The following is a 19,298-nucleotide window of genomic DNA, read 5'->3' on the forward strand; positions in this document are numbered from 1 at the left end:
GGAGATCTGTACTTAGTATGCAGTGTCTGTGTACAGATAATACAGTGATCACTAGTGAAATTATACATAGTAGCTCTGTATACAGTATACAGTGTATAGTGTCAGTGTATAGGTAACACACTGACTCACCAGTGACGTCTCTAGGTGAAGTCCTTCATCTTTCATCCAGCACAGACCGCCATCATTTAATCCAGCCAGGACTTCTCTCTGCAGGAAATAACACAGTTATCTCGAGCTCCGCTTGTAGAATACATTACTTAATTTTTCCCACCTTCTACATTACACCACATGAAGAAAAAGAGGCGAAATAGTGTCACTCTACACAGTAACAGGACCGCCCCCCCATTTAAAACCGTGTCCTCAAAAAATAAAATAAATACATCACTGCAGTAATAATATCCCTAAATTAGCCCCTATGGTAATAATATTCCCCATCCTGGCCACCGTGTTTCTCATTCCTGGCGTCAGCCACATGTTCTCCCATCCTGCCCTCATGAGTATCCATTCTGCCCCATATGATCTCCCCATCCTGCCCCATATGATCGCCCCATGTGATCTCTCCATCCTGCCCCATCTTTCTCCATCATATCCATCCTGCCCCATGATCCTGCACGATCTGTCTCCAATCATGCCCCATGTCTCCATTCTGCCCCCTATGTCTCCAACCATGCCCCCATGTCTGAAATCCAGCCACTTGTCTCCAATCATGCCCCCTGTGTCTCCATTCTGACCCATCTGTCTCCAATCCTCCCCCATCTGTCTCCAGTCATGCCCCCATGTCTTTCACCCTGCCCCGTGTCTCCAATCATGCCCTGTATCTCCATTCTGCCCCGTGTCTCGCATTCTGCCCCAATTTCCAGCATTCTGCCCCAATGTCCAGCATTCTGCCCCCGGATCTCACAGTCTGCCCCTGTGTCCAGCATTCTGCCCCTGTCACTGTGTCCAGCATTCTGCCCCTGTCACTGTGTCCAGCATTCTGCCCCAGTGTGTCCAGCATTCTGCTCCACTGTGTCCATAGCATTTCTGCCCCACTGTGTCCAGCATTTCTGCCCCACTGTGTCCAGCATTTCTGCCCCACTGTGTCCAGCATTTATGCCCCACTGTGTCCAGCATTTATGCCCCACTGTGTCCAGCATTTATGCCCCACTGTGTCCAGCATTTCTGCCCCACTGTGTCCAGCATTTCTGCCCCACTGTGTCCAGCATTTATGCCCCACTGTGTCCAGCATTTATGCCCCACTGTGTCCAGCATTTCTGCTCCACTGTGTCCAGCATTACTGCCCCACTGAGTCCATAGCATTCTGCCCCAGTGTCTATAGCATTCTGCCCCACTGTGTCCATAGCATTCTGCCCCACTGTGTCCAGCATTTCTGACCCACTGTGTCCAGCATTTATGCACCACTGTGTCCAGCATTTATGCCCCACTGTGTCCAGCATTTCTGCCCCACTGTGTCCATAGCATTTCTGCCCCACTGTGTCCAGCATTTCTGCCCCACTGTGTCCAGCATTTCTGCCCCACTGTGTCCAGCATTTCTGCCCCACTGTGTCCAGCATTTCTGCCCCACTGTTGCCAGCATTTCTGCCCCACTGTGTCCAGCATTTCTGCTCCACTGTGTCCAGCATTTCTGCCCCACTGTGTCCAGCATTTCTGCCCCACTGTCTATAGCATTCTGCCCCACTGTCTATAGCATTCTGCCCCACTGTGTCCATAGCATTCTGCCCCACTGTGTCCATAGCATTCTGCCCCACTGTGTCCAGCATTTCTGCCCCACTGTGTCCAGCATTTCTGCCCCACTGTGTCCAGCATTTCTGCCCCACTGAGTCCAGCATTTCTGCCCCACTGTGTCCAGCATTTCTGCCCCACTGAGTCCAGCATTTCTGCCCCACTGAGTCCAGCATTTCTGCACCCCCCCCCCCCCCGGGCCCCCCTGGATCGCAGTTCGCAAAGAAAAAAAAAACAAGAGTTCTTACCTGGCCAAGCTCCTGCGCCGGGTGAAGCTCCCTCCAGGCTCCACCCAGACGCACTCGCCGGGCCCGGCAGCTGACAATGACGTCAGACGCCGGCGACGCCGGCGAGTGCGCACTGCGGCCCTATTCAGCCGCCAGCCTCAGACTGGCTGGCGGCTGTTAACTATTGACGTGCGGGCGCGGGCCCGCACGTCAATAGTGTGCCGCAGCGCCTGCAGGGGGGGCCCGGTGAGCAGATGAGACGGGGCCCGATGCGGGCCCCCTCTGCTCACCGGGCCCCATACGCCAGTCACGGCTGTAATGCCCTGATGGCGGCCCTGGCCAGAGGGGTAGTAGATGTCTGCAAGGGAAGGGTTTACCCCGATACACCACCCTTGCTAAGCTGTTCACTGTTAGTAACAACGCAATACAGGCTGTAGAACCCTTGGTCCCATCTGATCAGGTGGAGGACAATAGTTCTGCAGAACACCTGGAGGATTTGTGTCAGAAGCTGCACATAGGCATTGACTCCACCCCTTTGCACCAAAGCATGGGGCTTATCGGGTGGTCCAAGAATATGAGCGGGTCTTTAGCTAAAACCCTCTAGACTTTTGGCAGGTAAAAGGGGTCAAACACCATTCCCCACCGGAGATCATCGGCCCATTAAAGAGAGGTACATGACAGTACCTCCAGCTCACTATTAATGTATCAAGGGTATGTTACAGGAGATGAAGGAGGCTGGGGTGATCAGAGACAGTTGTAGCCCCTGGGAAGCTCTGTTAGTCCTCGTTAGAAAGGAAGATGGTACAATGAGGATATATGTTTGGCTACAGGCAGATTAACTGCATTACACATAAGGAAGCCTACCCGTTACCGACAATTGAGGAATCATTAGCTGCACTGAAATCTGCTAACTATTACTCCACCTTAGATCTCACCAGTGGGCACTGGCAGGTTCCAAGTGACAGAGGCGGATAGAGAGAAGACCGCATTTACAACATCAATGGGCCTCTGCAAGTTCAACTGCATGCCATTCGGGCTCTGCAATGCATAGGGATCATTCCAGCAGTTAATGAAATGCTGCCCAGGACATAAAAACTGTGAAACTGATCTGTTGTATCTGGATGACGTCATCGTCTTCTCCAAAACCTATGAAGACCACTTGAAGCACCTGGCCAAATTGTTCGAAGCCCTGTCAAACTTTGGCCTGAAAGTGAAACCGTCCAAGTGACATCTGTTGAAGCCCAAGGTGCAGTAGCTAGGTCATGTGGTAAGTGCCGAAGGTGTGGCACCAGACCCTGACAAAGTTCCCATTATCTGGGACTGGCAAAAACTCAACTCCATTCTTGAAGTACGGCAGTTCCTTGGGTTGGTAGACTACTACTGGAGATTCATCAAGGGCTTCACCAACATAGCCACAACCCTGCAGGACCTTCTAGTGGGCCAACCCAAGAAGGCCAAGAACAAGAGTCCTCCGTTCAAGTGGAACAGCAGGATAGAAGAATCATTCACCCGAAAGTTGGCTCTCATGTTAGATGAAGACCAGGCCCATCCTGACTATGACCAACCATTCATACTTTACGCTGATGCCAGCAACGTGGGATTGGCAGCAGTGCTGGCACAAGTGCAGAAAGGCAGAGAGAGTGATTGCCTATGCCAGCAGGAAGCTTCATCCACTGAAAGGAACCACAGCAACTATAGTTTCTTCAAGTTGGAGTTTCTCACCCTATTCGGGCTGTGATCGAGTGATTCAAACACTACCTGGCTTCAGTCAAGTTTATCGTCTTCACGGACAATAATCCACTGACACACTTGGAAACCGCAAGGCTAAATTAATTGGAACAGCGATGGATGGACCGGCTGTCCAACTACGAATTTACCATAGATACCGAGCGGGACATAAGAACGCTAATGCTAATGCACTGTCCTGGATGCCCAATCTACCATATGGGGGAGACGACCCCGAAGAGCTAGAAGAATTCGAGATTCTAGCCTTCCACTGCCACGAGGTGGCCCAGTGCTCCTAGTGTATGACGAACAACTGCTATATCGTGAAAGAGTCCATGTTTAACCCGTTGTCCCACCATGGATGGGCATAGATGCAGGATAGCGACTGGGCAGTTCACCTAGTAAAGGAGTCGCTGACACAAGCTGATTCACACCCTGGCCCATATGCTCCACAGGAAACGCAACAGTTGTGGAAGGAGAAGGGCAAGCTGTTCATCTATGGAGTTCATCTGAAGGAGTAGTCCTAGGAAATCAAGTATACCTTTGCTACATAGTCAACCGCAGCGTAGCCAATAGAGAGCGCACTACACCAGTGGTAGAAAGAATAGTGAATCTGGTCAGGTCACTACCAGTACCAGTACTGCATAGATCCACCTGTAGTAGGAGAGGTCAGGTCCCAGCCCAGTATAGGGAGTAATATGTAAATAAGTTAATAATGTGTGTAATTGCAACCGTTATGCATGAGAGCCTACAGAGACTTGCTCTATGAACATTTAAATATTCATAATAACCTGTTAAAGGACAATTGGGCCATAGGTCTATGTGTGGCCAGCATCTTACTTGTACATAATTATCCTGACTTGGCCTTGAAAATAAGTCGCCGGCATGGCCGAAAACCAGGCCCACTGACAGAGTGCCCTGTAACATAGTAACATAGTAACATAGTTAGTAAGGCCGAAAAAAGACATTTGTCCATCCAGTTCAGCCTATATTCCATCATAATAAATCCCCAGATCTACGTCCTTCTACAGAACCTAATTGTATGATACAATATTGTTCTGCTCCAGGAAGACATCCAGGCCTCTCTTGAACCCCTCGACTGAGTTCGCCATCACCACCTCCTCAGGCAAGCAATTCCAGATTCTCACTGCCCTAACAGTAAAGAATCCTCGTCTATGTTGGTGGAAAAACCTTCTCTCCTCCAGACGCAAAGAATGCCCCCTTGTGCCCGTCACCTTCCTTGGTATAAACAGATCCTCAGCGAGATATTTGTATTGTCCCCTTATATACTTATACATGGTTATTAGATCGCCCCTCAGTCGTCTTTTTTCTAGACTAAATAATCCTAATTTCGCTAATCTATCTGGGTATTGTAGTTCTCTCATCCCCTTTATTAATTTTGTTGCCCTCCTTTGTACTCTCTCTAGTTCCATTATATCCTTCCTGAGCACCGGTGCCCAAAACTGGACACAGTACTCCATGTGCGGTCTAACTAGGGATTTGTACAGAGGCAGTATAATGCTCTCATCATGTGTATCCAGACCTCTTTTAATGCACCCCATGATCCTGTTTGCCTTGGCAGCTGCTGCCTGGCACTGGCTGCTCCAGGTAAGTTTATCATTAACTAGGATCCCCAAGTCCTTCTCCCTGTCAGATTTACCCAGTGGTTTCCCATTCAGTGTGTAATGGTGACATTGATTCCTTCTTCCCATGTGTATAACCTTACATTTATCATTGTTAAACCTCATCTGCCACCTTTCAGCCCAAGTTTCCAACTTATCCAGATCCATTCCTGTAGCCTTGCCCAGGAACGACACATAAAGTGGGTTAAGGTGGTTCCCACCAACCAAAACTAGGTATACGGAAAAAGACAATTCCTGGATGGCAGCGTAAGTACTAGATGCTACAGTAACTGTATTGTTCTCTTTTTGGGTTTTTGTAATATTTTTCATTTTTCAAGGCTTTGTAAAATTTTCATTAATTGTTGTTATTAATTGATCACATATTAATATTTATGTTTCCAGGAGTACTGAATGTTACTAGGGGGAAATGTGGCACCCCAGGAGTCCGGCTGCCACAATGGCACTGCCTCCCTCACAAGGGGTGATGTCATGCCTGGAAGCAAGAAGGGGTTCCCTTACCAGGTAACAGCAGCATCCAGCACTTTTCCTACTCCAGACCAGAAGGGGGAGCTCTAATACCCGGTTTCAGGGAAGCTTCCCTGTAAGTTTTAGCCTGGAGGCAGGGTTAGTAGAGTCTAGTGAGTAGTCTGCTACCTTGGGGTTGGTTTTTAACATTGTTTTATTGCTGATGTACTATATTATTTTCTTATATTGTATCGTGCGAATACCTCTTGTATGCGGTGCTACACTTTACCACTTTTTTAATAAAATTATTTTATTTATATATATTTTCTTATCCCGCATTGCTTTAATGACATGTGCGGCTCTTCATTTTTGGTTTTCATGTACTGTATGTGACATGTAATGGTACTGCCCTGATCTCTTGGTCAACCTCCTGCATGATTAGGTGTTGGGAGGTTAGAGCACAGATAATTCACACCTTTCACAATACTTACCTCAGTTGCTGCAGAACCTCATATTACACATCAGCTGCTGCAGAACATCATACACATCACACCAATGTTACAATTTTATTAATTTAATCTACAGTTAGAGGATCCTTCACTCTGCGCTGTTTATTGTATGATGAGGTTTTTTATGTTTTTTCTTTAGTATGTTGCTCTCTACTTATGATTGGTCAGCACCATACTATCAGAATAGTTCATTCATTAGGTTCCAATTATTGATGAGTAAACGTTTTCAGATAAGGTGTCATCCAAGCATGCTTGGGTGCTAATCGAGTGACTTTGGTGTGCTCGGGTAATATGTTCGTAATCCCACTGTAGCATGTCTCACAGCTGTTTGACAGCCGCTACAAGTGCAGGAATTGCATGTTTGTTTGGGAAATCCCTGCATGTATTGCTGCTGTCATTGCTAGACATGTATGTAGCAAAGCCGCTGAGACACCATCACGTGTTTCTCAACGCAAGCAATAAATAGCCAGGTCTTTCACTGGGAAGGAACAACCATGGGAAGGGCAGCATCCAAAAAGGAAAACCACCTATGCCAAAACATGGTATCCATACACAGACAGCTGTTTTGGGGATGGGGGCAGTGTTCTGAATCACTGCGTTGAGAAACACGTGATGGTGTCTCCGCAGTGTTGGATGTTTTGATCTCCCCGAGGTCATTCATCATTATGTTTATAGTCCTTTTACTAGGCACTGCTTCTAATAGCCAGTTTCCTACTCCACACTGATGAGGGACAAATGTTGCAAATTGCTTGCGTTGAGAAACACGTGATGGTGATGGATCGAAGGTCCTTCAATCACTACATTTTCAGGAACGGAGGCGGACGCTTGCAGCGGTAACAGCCAGGGTCCTTTGGAGGGGTGAGTATAGCCATATTTTTTATTTTTATTCTTTATTTTTTACATTAATATGGATCCCAGGGCCTGAAGGAGAGTTTTCTCTCCTTCAGACCCTGGGAACCATGCAGGATACATTCCGATACTTGTGTCCCATTGACTTGTATTGGTATCAGAACTCGGTATTGGCGAGATCCGATATTTTGCCGGTATCGGCCAATACCATCCGATACCGATACTTGCAAATATCGGAAGGTATCGCTCAACACTAACCCTGAGCCATTCAAGGAAAACACCCTGTCTGACCATGGAGGTTGACACCTTGTTAATACAATTGGTACAACCACTTAACATTTGTCACCCTTGTATATGCACTACAACACAAGAGAAGGAAAAGAGCACAAAAGTCCCAGATAAAATTAATAATTTATTCAAAACATATGTGAAACCAAAACAAAAAAAATAACAATAAATTGAAAGACAAAGTTGAATAGTTGAAACCACAGGGGTAGCACACAGAAACCACAATTGATTTAAGTGGATGGGAGAGCAATTTATGACAACAAATTAAGAAAAAAGTGCCAGTGTATTAGATAAGTGAAAACAGTGCCCATGTAAAAAACGCTGGTGGAAAGCCTAAACTGCTCAGCGTCCAATACTTAATGATGTAAAAAATATTAGAAACAAGTAACAAAAGTATAAAAATATATAGCAGTAAAGACATGGAGCAGTATAGTTAATCCATACCTGCCATATAAGCAGTTAAAAATATAGTGCATATCACTTTAAGGGACATATATCAATAATAGCACCAAATATTGCCCTTAGCCACTGTCTCCACTGTAGTGACCTATGTACGCAGCACTAGTAGGCCCTATATCTAATGTTAATAAAGAGAAAAAGAGAGAGAGCAAAGTTATTACAGTATAGAGAGATAAGAAACTACAGGCCCACTGTCTAGGTAATAACCACTACAGAAGTCACACTGTGTAGTGTGCAACTAATATTGTTGCATTAGCCCCAATTTTTTCATTTTTGCAATGGTAATAGGAGAAAGTGGAACGTACAATTTGTTGTGCAATTTCTCCTGAGCACACGAATGCCTCATATATGGTGGAAAACTACTTTTCGATGCATGGCAGAGCTCAGAAGGAATGGAGCATAATTTGACTATTGGAGAGAAGAACTATCTAGAATAGATAGCAAATGCCATGTTGCCTAAGCAGTGGAAATACCCCAGAAAAGACCCTATTTTGGAAACTAGACCACTCAAGGAAATTATCTAGCCTTGTGGTGAGCACCTTGAACTCAAAGGTGCTTCACATAATTTTATAATGTTGAGTTGGGAAAATGTAAAAATAAATTTTTCCCACAATGTTGCATTAGGAGGACAGGAATGAAATAGGCCATAAAGTTTATGCAATTTCTTATGAGTTCACCGATACCCCAAATGTGATGGAAAAATACTGGGCGCACTATTTAACTTTTGTAGTGCAAAATTGTTTGGAATAGTGCAGAATTGCCTAAATGGTAGAAACCCCCCACATGTTACCAAATTTTAGAAACTACACGCCTCAAAGAATTTATTGAAAGGTGTGGTGAGCATCATGAATGAACAGGTTCTTAACCTTCGTCCAGCTGAGTAGGTACAATTGTAACCATTCCGTTTTAAAATTGCAATAACTTTTTTTTTTCGAAAAGCCGTAGAGGGCTGAAATTTCGTGACATCTCTGCAGTTTTGGTTCAGAATATATTGGCCAAATTTCAATAAAATATATATGAAGGTACAATTGTACCTCTGCAGCTTGTTAACATTGTAAAATTATGCAGCCTGACAAAGGTTAATGGAATTTTAAACATTGGACCTTGGAAATTAAAAATGAAATTTTTTTAGCCTCAAATTTTTCATTTTCACAAAAGTAGCAGGAGAAAATGGACCACATACTTTGTTGTGTTATTGCTCCTGAGTACACCAATACCCCATATGTGCTCAGAAACTCTTGTTTGGGCAAACTGCACTGCTTGGAATGGAAGGAGCACTATTTGTTTTTTTTAATGCAAAAAGGGATAATAATAAGAAAACTAACCACATAGCTTGCTACGCCATGTCTCCTGAGTACAGCGCTGTCAACAGCTACTTTTTGTAAAAATAATATTGTTTTGCATCGCCCAGTCCATTTTTATTTACAGCTCCATAGATTTACAATGGCAAGTTTGATCTGACACTTGGATCAATATCAGACAAGTCTCTCTGCTTTTGTGCAAACCACTTGGTCCAGAAAATAAATTGGACATGTGAAATACCCCCTAGACTATCACAGGTATGAGTGGTATCCAGAAAAAACATAGAAATTATAATAGAAAAACTGAATGAGCCAACAGATGCATCCAAACCTTCACACAAAGATGCCACATAATCATGGGGTCACTGAACAGGTGCCTAAACACAACGTGAAAGCAACCTTAGCATATATGCGTATGTTAAATATTTGCCCTCTTTTATCTGCCAAAAAATGCAGCATTTGACAACATTTGCAAAGTAAATGAAATATCTAAAATCTTATGTACCGTATATACTCGTGTATAAGCCGAGTTTTTCAGCACATTTTTTGTGCTGAAAATGTCCCCTTCAGCTTATATATGAGTCACGGTGCAACAAGCCTGCGGGGGAGGGAGGACGGCGGAGCTGCAGGTGCCAGGTGCCGGCACACACAATATACTCACCTACCTGCGCACCCTCGGTGCTGGCACTGCATCTTGTTCTGGCTGTCAGCGCCTGCCTGCAGCTCTTTCTGTACTCAGTGGTCACGTGGTACCACTCATTAAGGTGATGAATATGGACGCGTGTCCACTTCCATAGGGGTGGAGAGCATATTCATCACATTAATAAGCGGTATCACGTCACTGCTGAACACAGGAAGAGCTGCAGGCAGGAGCCAGGGGATAAGGAGGCATGCATGGAGGGATGGAACAGGGGAGGCATTCATACCAGGGCAGGGAAGGGGAGGCATGCATACAGGGATGGAAGGGGGAGGCATGCATACAGGAATGGAAGGGGGAGGCATGCATACAGGGATGGAAGGGGAAGGCATGCATACAGGGACAGAACAGGGGAGGCATTCATACCAGGAAAGGGATGGGGAGACATTCATACCAGGACAGGGACGGGGAGGCATGTGCACCAGGACAGGGAAGGGGGAGGCATGCATACAGGGACAGGGACGGGGAGGCATGTACACCAGGACAGGGAAGGGGGAGGCATGCATACAATGACAGGGACAGGGGAGGCATTCTTACAGGGATGGAATGGGGAGGCATGCATACAGGGACAGAACAGAGGAGGCACGCATACAGGGACAGGGACGGGGAGGTATGTACACCAGGACAGGGAAGGGGGACGGATGCATACATTGACAGGAACAGGGGAGGCATTCATACAGGGATGGAATGGGGAGGCATGCATACAGGGACAGAACAGAGGAGGCATGCATATAGGAACAGAGATGGGGAGGCATTCATACCAGGACAGGGAAGGGGGAGGCATGCATATAGGTACAGGGATGGGGAGGCATTCATACCAGGACAGGGAAGGGGGAGGCATGCCTACAGGGATGGAATGGGGAGGCGTGCATACAGGGACAGAGATGGTGAGGCATTCATACCAGGACAGGGAAGGGGGAGTTATGCATACAATGAAAGAGACAGGGGAGGAATGCAGACAGGGACAAGGGAGGCATGCAGACAGGGAGAGGGATGGGGAGGCATTCATACCAGGACAAAATAGGGGAGCCACGCATACCAGGACAGGGATGAAGGGACAATGCATACCCGGCTTATACTCGAGTCAATAAGCTTACACACTTTTCAATTGGCAAAAGTAGGTGCCTCGGCTTATACTCGGGTCAGCTTATACTCAAGTATATGCGGTACATGCTGCTTAATTTTTCCTTACAGATTTGAAGCATTTATAAAAATCTACAGCATGTCCATTCTTTCAGCTTTTTGAAGAATTTTTCACCCATTCTAATGAGTGACAAAAAACACAAATTAAAAGCGCATCTCAAATGTGTATAGGTGACTAAGCATTTTTTTCTGCCAAGAGGCACATTTTTGATGCAGAAATTTATGTGCACTTGTGCACATTCTCACACACTTCCATTCATGCACTACCATTTTAAATGCAAATCAGCCTTAAACTGTTTTATAAAGTGAGTGTTACTTCACACTACTCTTGCTCATAAAGTTATAATGGATTTACACTTTAAATACAATGAAATATTCATTATCTATTTTCTTTTTTCTAAACCTAAGTACGCCTTAAAGTTTGATGCACCTTAACCCCTTAAGCCCCAAGGGTGGTTTGCACGTTAATGACCAGGCCAATTTTTACAATTCTGACCACTATCCCTTTATGAGATTATAACTCTGGAAAGCTTCAATGGATCCTGATGATTCTGACATTGTTTTCTCATGACATATTACACTTCATGATAGTGGTAAAAATATCCTCGATAAGACTTGCGTTTATTTGTGAAAAAAATGGAAATTTGGCAAAAATTTAGAAAATTTCGCAATTTTCCAACTTTGAATGTTTGTGCCCTTAAATCAAAGAGATATGTCACACAAAATACTTAATAAGTAACATTTCCCACATTTTGACTTTACATCAGCATAATTTTGGAACCAACTTTTTTTTGTGTTAGGGAGTTATAGAGGTTAAAAGTTCACCAGCAATTTCTCACTTTTACAACACCATTTTTTAGGGACCACATCTCATTTAAAGTCATTTTGAGGGGTCTATATGAGAGAAAAAAACCAAGTGTGACACCATTCTAAAAACTGCACCCCCTCAAGGTGCTCAAAACCACATTCAAGAAGTTTATTAACCCTTCAGTTGTTTCACAGGAATTTTTTGAATGCTTAAATAAAAATTAAAATGTAACTTTTTCACACAAAATTTATTTCAGCTCCAATTTGTTTTATTTTACCCAGGGTAACAGGAGAAAATGGACACCAAAAGTTGTTGTACAATTTGTCCTAAGTACGATGATACCCCATATGTGGGGGTAAACCACTGTTTGGGTGCATGGCAGAGCTCAGAATGGAAGGAGCGCCGTTTGACTCTTCAATGCAAAATTGACAGGAATTGAGATGGGACGCCATGTTGCGTTTGGAGAGCCACTGATGTGCCTAAACATTTAAACTCCCAAAAGTGACACCATTTTGGAAAGTAGACCCCCTAATGAACTTATCTAGATGTGTGGCAAGCACTTTGACTCACCAAGTGCTTCACAGATGTTTATAATCCAGAGCCGTAAAAATAAAAAAATCATATTTATTCAAAAAAAATTATATTTTCGCCCCCCTTGCCCTCAATTTTTTATTTTCCCAAGGGTAAGAGAAGAAATTGGACCGCAAAAATTGTTGTGCAATTTGTCCTGAGGATACTGATACCCCATATGTGGGGGTAAACCACTGTTTGGGTGCATGGCAGAGCTCGGAAGGGAAAGAACGCCATTTGACTTTTCAATGCAAAATTGATTGGAATTGAGATGGGATGCCATGTTGCATTTGGAGAGCCACTGATGTGCCTAAACATTGAAACCCCCCAAAAGTGACACAATTTTGGAAAGTAGACCCCCTAAGGAACTTATCTAGATGTGTTGTGAGAGCTTTGAACCTGTATGTTTCACTACAGTTTATAACGCAAAGCCGTGAAAATAAAAATTATTTTTTTCCCACAAAACTTATTTTTTAGCCCCCAGTTTTGTATTTTCCCAAAGGTAACAGGAGAAATTGGACCCCAAAAGTTGTTGTCCAGTTTGTCCTGTTTTACTTTTTCAACGCAGAATTAGCTGGAATTGAGATCGGATGCCATGTCGCGTTTGGAGAGCTCCTGATGTGCCTAAACAGTGGAAACCCCCAATTATAACTGAAACCCTAACGCTAGCCCCAACCCTTACCCTAACCCTAGCCCCATCCCTAGCCCTAACCCAACTCTAGCCCCAACCCCAAGCCTAGCACTAACACTAGCCCTAACCCTAACCCTAATCCTAGCCCTAACCCTAGCCCTATCCCTAAACCTAGCCCTGTCCCTAACCCCAACCCTAACCCTAGCCTTAACCGTACCCTTAACCCTACCCCTAACCCTAGACCTAACCCTAACCCTAGCCCTAACCCTAACGATAGCCCTAACCCTAGTGCTAATCCTAACCCTAGCCATAACCCTAGCCTTAACCCTACCCCAAACCCTAGCCCTAACCCTAACCCTAGCCCTAACCATAGCCCTAATCCTTATCCTAACCCTAGCCCTACCCCTAACCCTAGCCCTATCCCTAACCCTAACCCTAGCCCTTTCCCTAACCCTAACCCTTGCCCTAACCCTAGCCCTAACCCTAGCCTTAACCCTACCCCTAAACCTACCCCTAACCCTAGCCCTATCCCTAACCCTAGCCCTGTCCCTAACCCTAAACCTAGCCCTAACTCTAGCCCTAACCCTAGCCTTAACCCTACCCCTAACCCTAGCCCTAACCCTAACCCTAGCCCTAACCCTAGCCCTAACCCTAGCCCTAGCCCTAATCCTAACCCTAGCCCTAGCACCAGCCCTAACCCTAATGGGAAAATGGAAAAAAATACATTTTTTTAATTTTATTATTTTTCCCTAACTAAGGCCGGTTTCACATTTGCGTTTAAAACCGCAGCATTTTAAACGCATCCACAAGTGGTGGAAAAAACGCATATAAACGCGCACAAACGCAGCGTTTTTTAGACGCATGCGTTGACGCATGCGGTTAAAAAAATGCCTCGTTTGTAAGCGTTTACATGCGTTTTTTCCTGCGTTTGCGCTTTTGGTATGCATGATGAGAAATTTCACAAGCTGATTTTTGTTCATTCTGCTTCACAAAAAAATCGGAATAAAAAGCAATCAAAAATGTTCTGTGCCCGAAAATGTTACCAATAAAAATGTCAACTCGGCCCGCAAAAAACAAGACCTCACATGACTCTGTGGACCAAAATATGGAAAAATTGTAGCTCTCAAAATGTGGTAACGCAAAAAATATTTTTTGGAATAAAAAGCGTCTTTCAGAGTGTGACAGCTGCCAATCATAAAAATCCACTAGAAAACCCCTTATAAATATAAATCAAACCCCCTTCATCAACTTTAGTTAGGGAAAAATTAAAAAATTAAAAAAATGTATTTATTTCCATTTTTCCATTAGGGTTAGGGCTAGGGTTAGGGTTAGGGCTAGGGTTAGGGTTAGGGCTAGGGTTAGGGTTAGGGTTAGGGCTAGGGTTAGGGTTAGGGTTAGGGCGAGGATTAGGGTTAGGGCTAGGGCGTGCAAAAAAAGCATGCGTTTTTAATGTTAAATATAGGAAAACAAGGCGCATGCATTTATATGCGTTAACACGCAGCGGCAAAAAACGCAAATGTGAAACCAGCCTAAGGGAGTGATGAAGGGGGGTTTGATTTACTATTTATAGCGTTTCTTTAGCGGATTTTTATGATTGGCAGCCGTCACACACTAAAAGACACTTTTTATTGCAAAAAATAGATTTCGTGTCTCCACATTTTGAGAGCTATAATTTTTCTATATTTTGGTCCACAGTGTCATGTTTTTTGCGGAACGAGTTGACGTTCTTATTGATAACATTTTTGGACATGTGACATTTTTGATTGCTTTTTATTCCAATTTTTGTGAGGCAGAATGACCAAAAACCAGCTCTTCTTCTTTGGGGGGGGGGGGGGGGGGGTCAGTACGATTACAGTGATACCTCATTTATATCATTTTTTTATGTTTTGGTGCTTTTATATGATAAAAACTATTTTATAGAAAAATTATTTTTGCATCACTTTATTCTGAGGACATATCTTTTTTATTTTTTCGTTGATGATGCTGTATGGCGGCTCGATTTTTGTGGGACAAGATGACGTTTTCAGCGGTACCATGGTTATTTCTGTCTTTTTGATCGCTTGTTATTCCACTTTTTGTTCGGCGGTATGATAATAAAGCGTTGTTTTTTGCCTCATTTTTGTTTTTTACCTCGTTCACTGAAAGCGTTAACTAGCGGGACAGTTTTATAGGTGGGGTCGTTACTGACGCGGCAATACTAACTACGTGTACTTTTATTGTTTTTTATTATTTAGATAAAGATATGCATTTATGGGAACAATATTTTTTATCCTTTATTTAGGGTTTTTTTTCTTTTTTTGCAAATGTGAATATTTTTTTTTACTTTATAACATTGGGGGGGGGGCATCATGTTATAGGGTCAGATCGCTGATCTGACACTTTGGAGAGCACTGTGTCAGATCAGCAATCTGACATGCAGGGCTGCAGGCTTACCAGCGCTTCCTCTAAGCAGGCGCTGGTAAGCCACCTCCCTGCAGAACCCGAATGTAGCCCTGCCGCCATTTTGGATCTGGGGCCTGCAGGGAGGAGACACTCGGTACAAGGTGAGCACATCTCTCAGGGAAGCACGCAGGGAGCCCCCTCCCTGCACAATGCTTCCCTGTACCGCCAGAACGCTGCAATTATGTTTGATCGCAGTGTTCCAGGGTTTAATGTGCCTGGAGCAGTCCGTGAACGCTCCTGGCACATAGTGCTGGATGTCAGCTGCGATAGTCAGCTGACACCCGGCCGCGATCGGCCGCGCTCCCCCCCATGAGCGTGGCCGATCGCATATGACATACTGTCCCATCGGTGGTCATACGAGTCCACCCCACCTCGACGGGATAGTATGTCATATGGGATTAAGGGGTTAAAGTCCAAAAATTATGGTGTACGTATTACAAATGTGCATTTCCTCTGTTGTTTCTACTTCTGGTTTTTGCTTACAAATGCTGATGTAAACCACTGACAAAATACTGAACGTGGGAAATGTTGTCTTAGGTGATCTTAAGGAAATGACAGTTACAGAAGTATCAGCAAATTCTTGATAAACTGGATGCAGCTGTAGAAAATGCTACTTTATATCCAAGCACCTAGTCTCTGCCAGCTTTAGAGATGAGCGATTTTGATAGGGTCTCTGCTTATTCAGCAAGCTATAGCACTTACCGAATAAGCTACACTGGGAGCATGCATACATGGAGCGTGCCGGCAGTTTAGCTGTTCAGCATGTGTCACGGCTGTGTCACAGTCACAACATATGCATGGAGAGCCTGTGTCAGCTGATTAGCCGGCGCTCTCCGTGTATCTGGGTTCCCACTGTAGCTTGTTCGGTAAGTGCTATTGGAGCGCCCCCAGACACAGGGCCACAGGTCACTCGGTACCGGTCCTTTCTGCTCGGTTACGCGGTTGTCACGGTGGCTGGACCCGGTCGTGACCCTGCTAAGGGGCGTCCAATAAAGATTTTGGAGTAGTCTGTCAAGGGTTCGTGACGCCACCTGTGATGTTCGGTCAGGGTGACCGACGCTGCTGTGAGGTCCGCTGGGGTGATGTGATGGAAGCTGGATGGTATAACTTCCCACAGGTGAAGTGTGTCCCCAGGGCGTCCCAGATATGTAGATGGTGATGGTGTGAAGTGCAGGCAATAACGAAGACACAAGGTTGCAGTCTCTTTACCTCTTTACTGAAGGCTTCAATATCCTCAATCCAGAGCACGTTCAACCAGGCTATCAGAGACCGGCCAGTCCGATGGGCACATCCAGAGTTTCCCTCGCAGATGGAAATCGTTGCCTACCAATAGCGCCTGTGTGTTGTAGTCCTACCCTGCTGAGCATTCGGAATAGTCCTCACAACTGCTGCTCTTGTTCTTTCATTCTCTACAGCTTGTTCTCTCTCTCGTTCTTTGGTTCCAGATGTTACTAGTTTCTAACGTCCCCCAGATATGTTATGGCTAGGACGCCACCCGTTTGACGGGAAGGCTTGGAGGTCTTCCGGGACCCTAGAGACACCCCTCTCCCAATGTTGCCCCCTATGTCTTCGTAGGTGTAGAAGGTAGACAGCCAACCTATGATTAACTGTCCAGCGGAATTTGAAGTAAGGCCTGAAGTCAGTTACTCCTACGGTGATCCGGCCACCGACTACGCGCCTCAGTAAGATGTTGCCTTCCTCTCTCGTCACGACTCTTACTGGCTCTCCTTTGTGCTGATCTCGTTTACACGTTTCCACAATATCCTTCCCTTCGTGTCTCTTTCTTAGGATACCGCCGCAGGGTGTGCAGGCGCGGTTCCGTTATGTTCTGTTCGCTGTGCCTTCTCCCTGCAACACCCCCTGCCATGGGATGTTGCCTGGTTCCAACCCAGTCAGCTTCTGACTAACTTCCTCCCCAGCCCCTAGTTTTACCAGTGTGAGGAGTGGCCCAATAAATAAAGCCTTTTTCTCCCCCTAGTGGCCGGAGTGTGAAGTGTAATGTGTTCTAGTGATACCTGGTCAGGAGAACTCCTTAGTGCCATCAGATGTACCGCTGCTCCCCTTAGTGGCAGAGCGCTATACTGCAACGACCAGGTCTCTGGGGCGCTGCACTACAGCTTGCCAAACAAGCAGGAACCCTATAAAATTCGATCATCTCAACTTAAAAGTCCCATGGAGATTATGTCAGAGGCGTAAGGTGGAATAATTGAGAAATTCTGTGTTGGCAGCTGATTATATCTGTACTGTCCAGCAATTCGACAGTGAAAAAATATTTATTCCGCAACAAAGATAATAGAGCCTACAACTGGTATTTTTTATAGCATCTTGTCTGTCAGATTGCAAAAAAAATGAAAGTAAAATGCTAAGCACACACAGTGAAGAGTAGAGTTGAGCGACCTTGACCTTTTTAGAGTCGAGCCGGGTTTCGCGAAACCCGACTATCTCAAAAGTCGGGTCGAGTGAAATCGGCCGATTATGGCGAAAAGTCGGGATCGACCGAAACACGAAACCCAATGCAAGTCAATGGGGCAGCATAGTCGGCAGTGAGTGGGGGCCAGGAAAACACCTAGAGTGCCCATTTTAATGTCAAAACCATCCATTCTTCTTAATGAAGCTTGTCAAGCGTAATTTACCTTATAATAATTGGAAGGCATTTGAAATTGGGGGTCATTTGGCTAAAGTTGTGTGGGGTAGGGCTGGTTCAAGTAATTAGTGGGCCCAGGAAATCTGGACCACGTCACGGCAGTGGAGCAGGGAGAGGTAAGTATTTCAACTTTGCAAGTGCTGTGAACCTGAGCAAGCAGGGGGGGGCCACTTGTTGGCATTGGCACTGGCACAGGGCCCCTCAAAGTACAGCGGTGTGTTTGCACGGCGGGGGCGCCTCCCACCGGCAGCAACACTTTTGCGTACTATGAGAGGCCCTGTGCCAGTGACGTCGCCAACTAGTATTCCTCCCCCCACCTGATGAAGGAACCTGCACTTTCATCTGCACCTTCCTCTTTGTCCCCGTGTAAGGTGGTATGGTATGCGGGAAGAGCAACCTGACTTTCAGCAGGGTCACAATGTTGTTGTGTAGCATGCACGGGGAATGTTGCGTTATGGGTCAATGTACCAGCAGACTCATCTATCACTGGCTGGGCAATGGGCACGATGAAGTGGAAACACAGATATAGGCCCAAAGAATAAAGTGGGCTAAATGCAGTTCAAAATTGGTAACACAGGAATAACCAGGGGGCATTGCAGTGGAGGACAACTGGAATGAGAGGCTGACACAGAGAGTAGGGCCAAATCAGTAAGTAGTCGAAATGCAGTTCAAAATTGGCAACCGTAGTAAACAGGCGGCACAGCTTTGTTCAGTGGAGGAGAACAGCAAGGAGTGGCAGACACCGATAGTAGGCCCCAACCCAACTAGTAGGCCAAATGCAGTCAAACATTAACAACTACTTAACGAGAGCCTGAAAATGGAATTTCAGGACAGGAAACCAGGAGAACAGCAAGGAGTGGCAGACACCGATAGTAGGCCCCAAACCAACTAGTACGCCAAATGCAGTTGTTCCATTTAACCACAATTTAATGAGAGCCTGAAGATAGAAGCTCAGGAAAGGCAACCTGGGGAACACCTTGGAGTGTAACACACCATCTCTCTCCACCCCATACCCATTTTGTAGGCCTAATGCAGTGTACTTTTCTACAACTACTAAACGAGAGTCGGAAGACCGAAGCAATGGCAAGGAAACCTGGGGAACACCTTGGAGTGTAACACACCATCTCTCTCCACCCCATACCCAATTTGTAGGCCTAATGCAGTGTAGTTTCCAAGAACTACTAAACGAGAGCCGG

This window comes from Ranitomeya imitator, chromosome 5 (assembly GCF_032444005.1).
Source record: "Ranitomeya imitator isolate aRanImi1 chromosome 5, aRanImi1.pri, whole genome shotgun sequence".
In the NCBI taxonomy this organism is placed as follows: domain Eukaryota; kingdom Metazoa; phylum Chordata; class Amphibia; order Anura; family Dendrobatidae; genus Ranitomeya; species Ranitomeya imitator.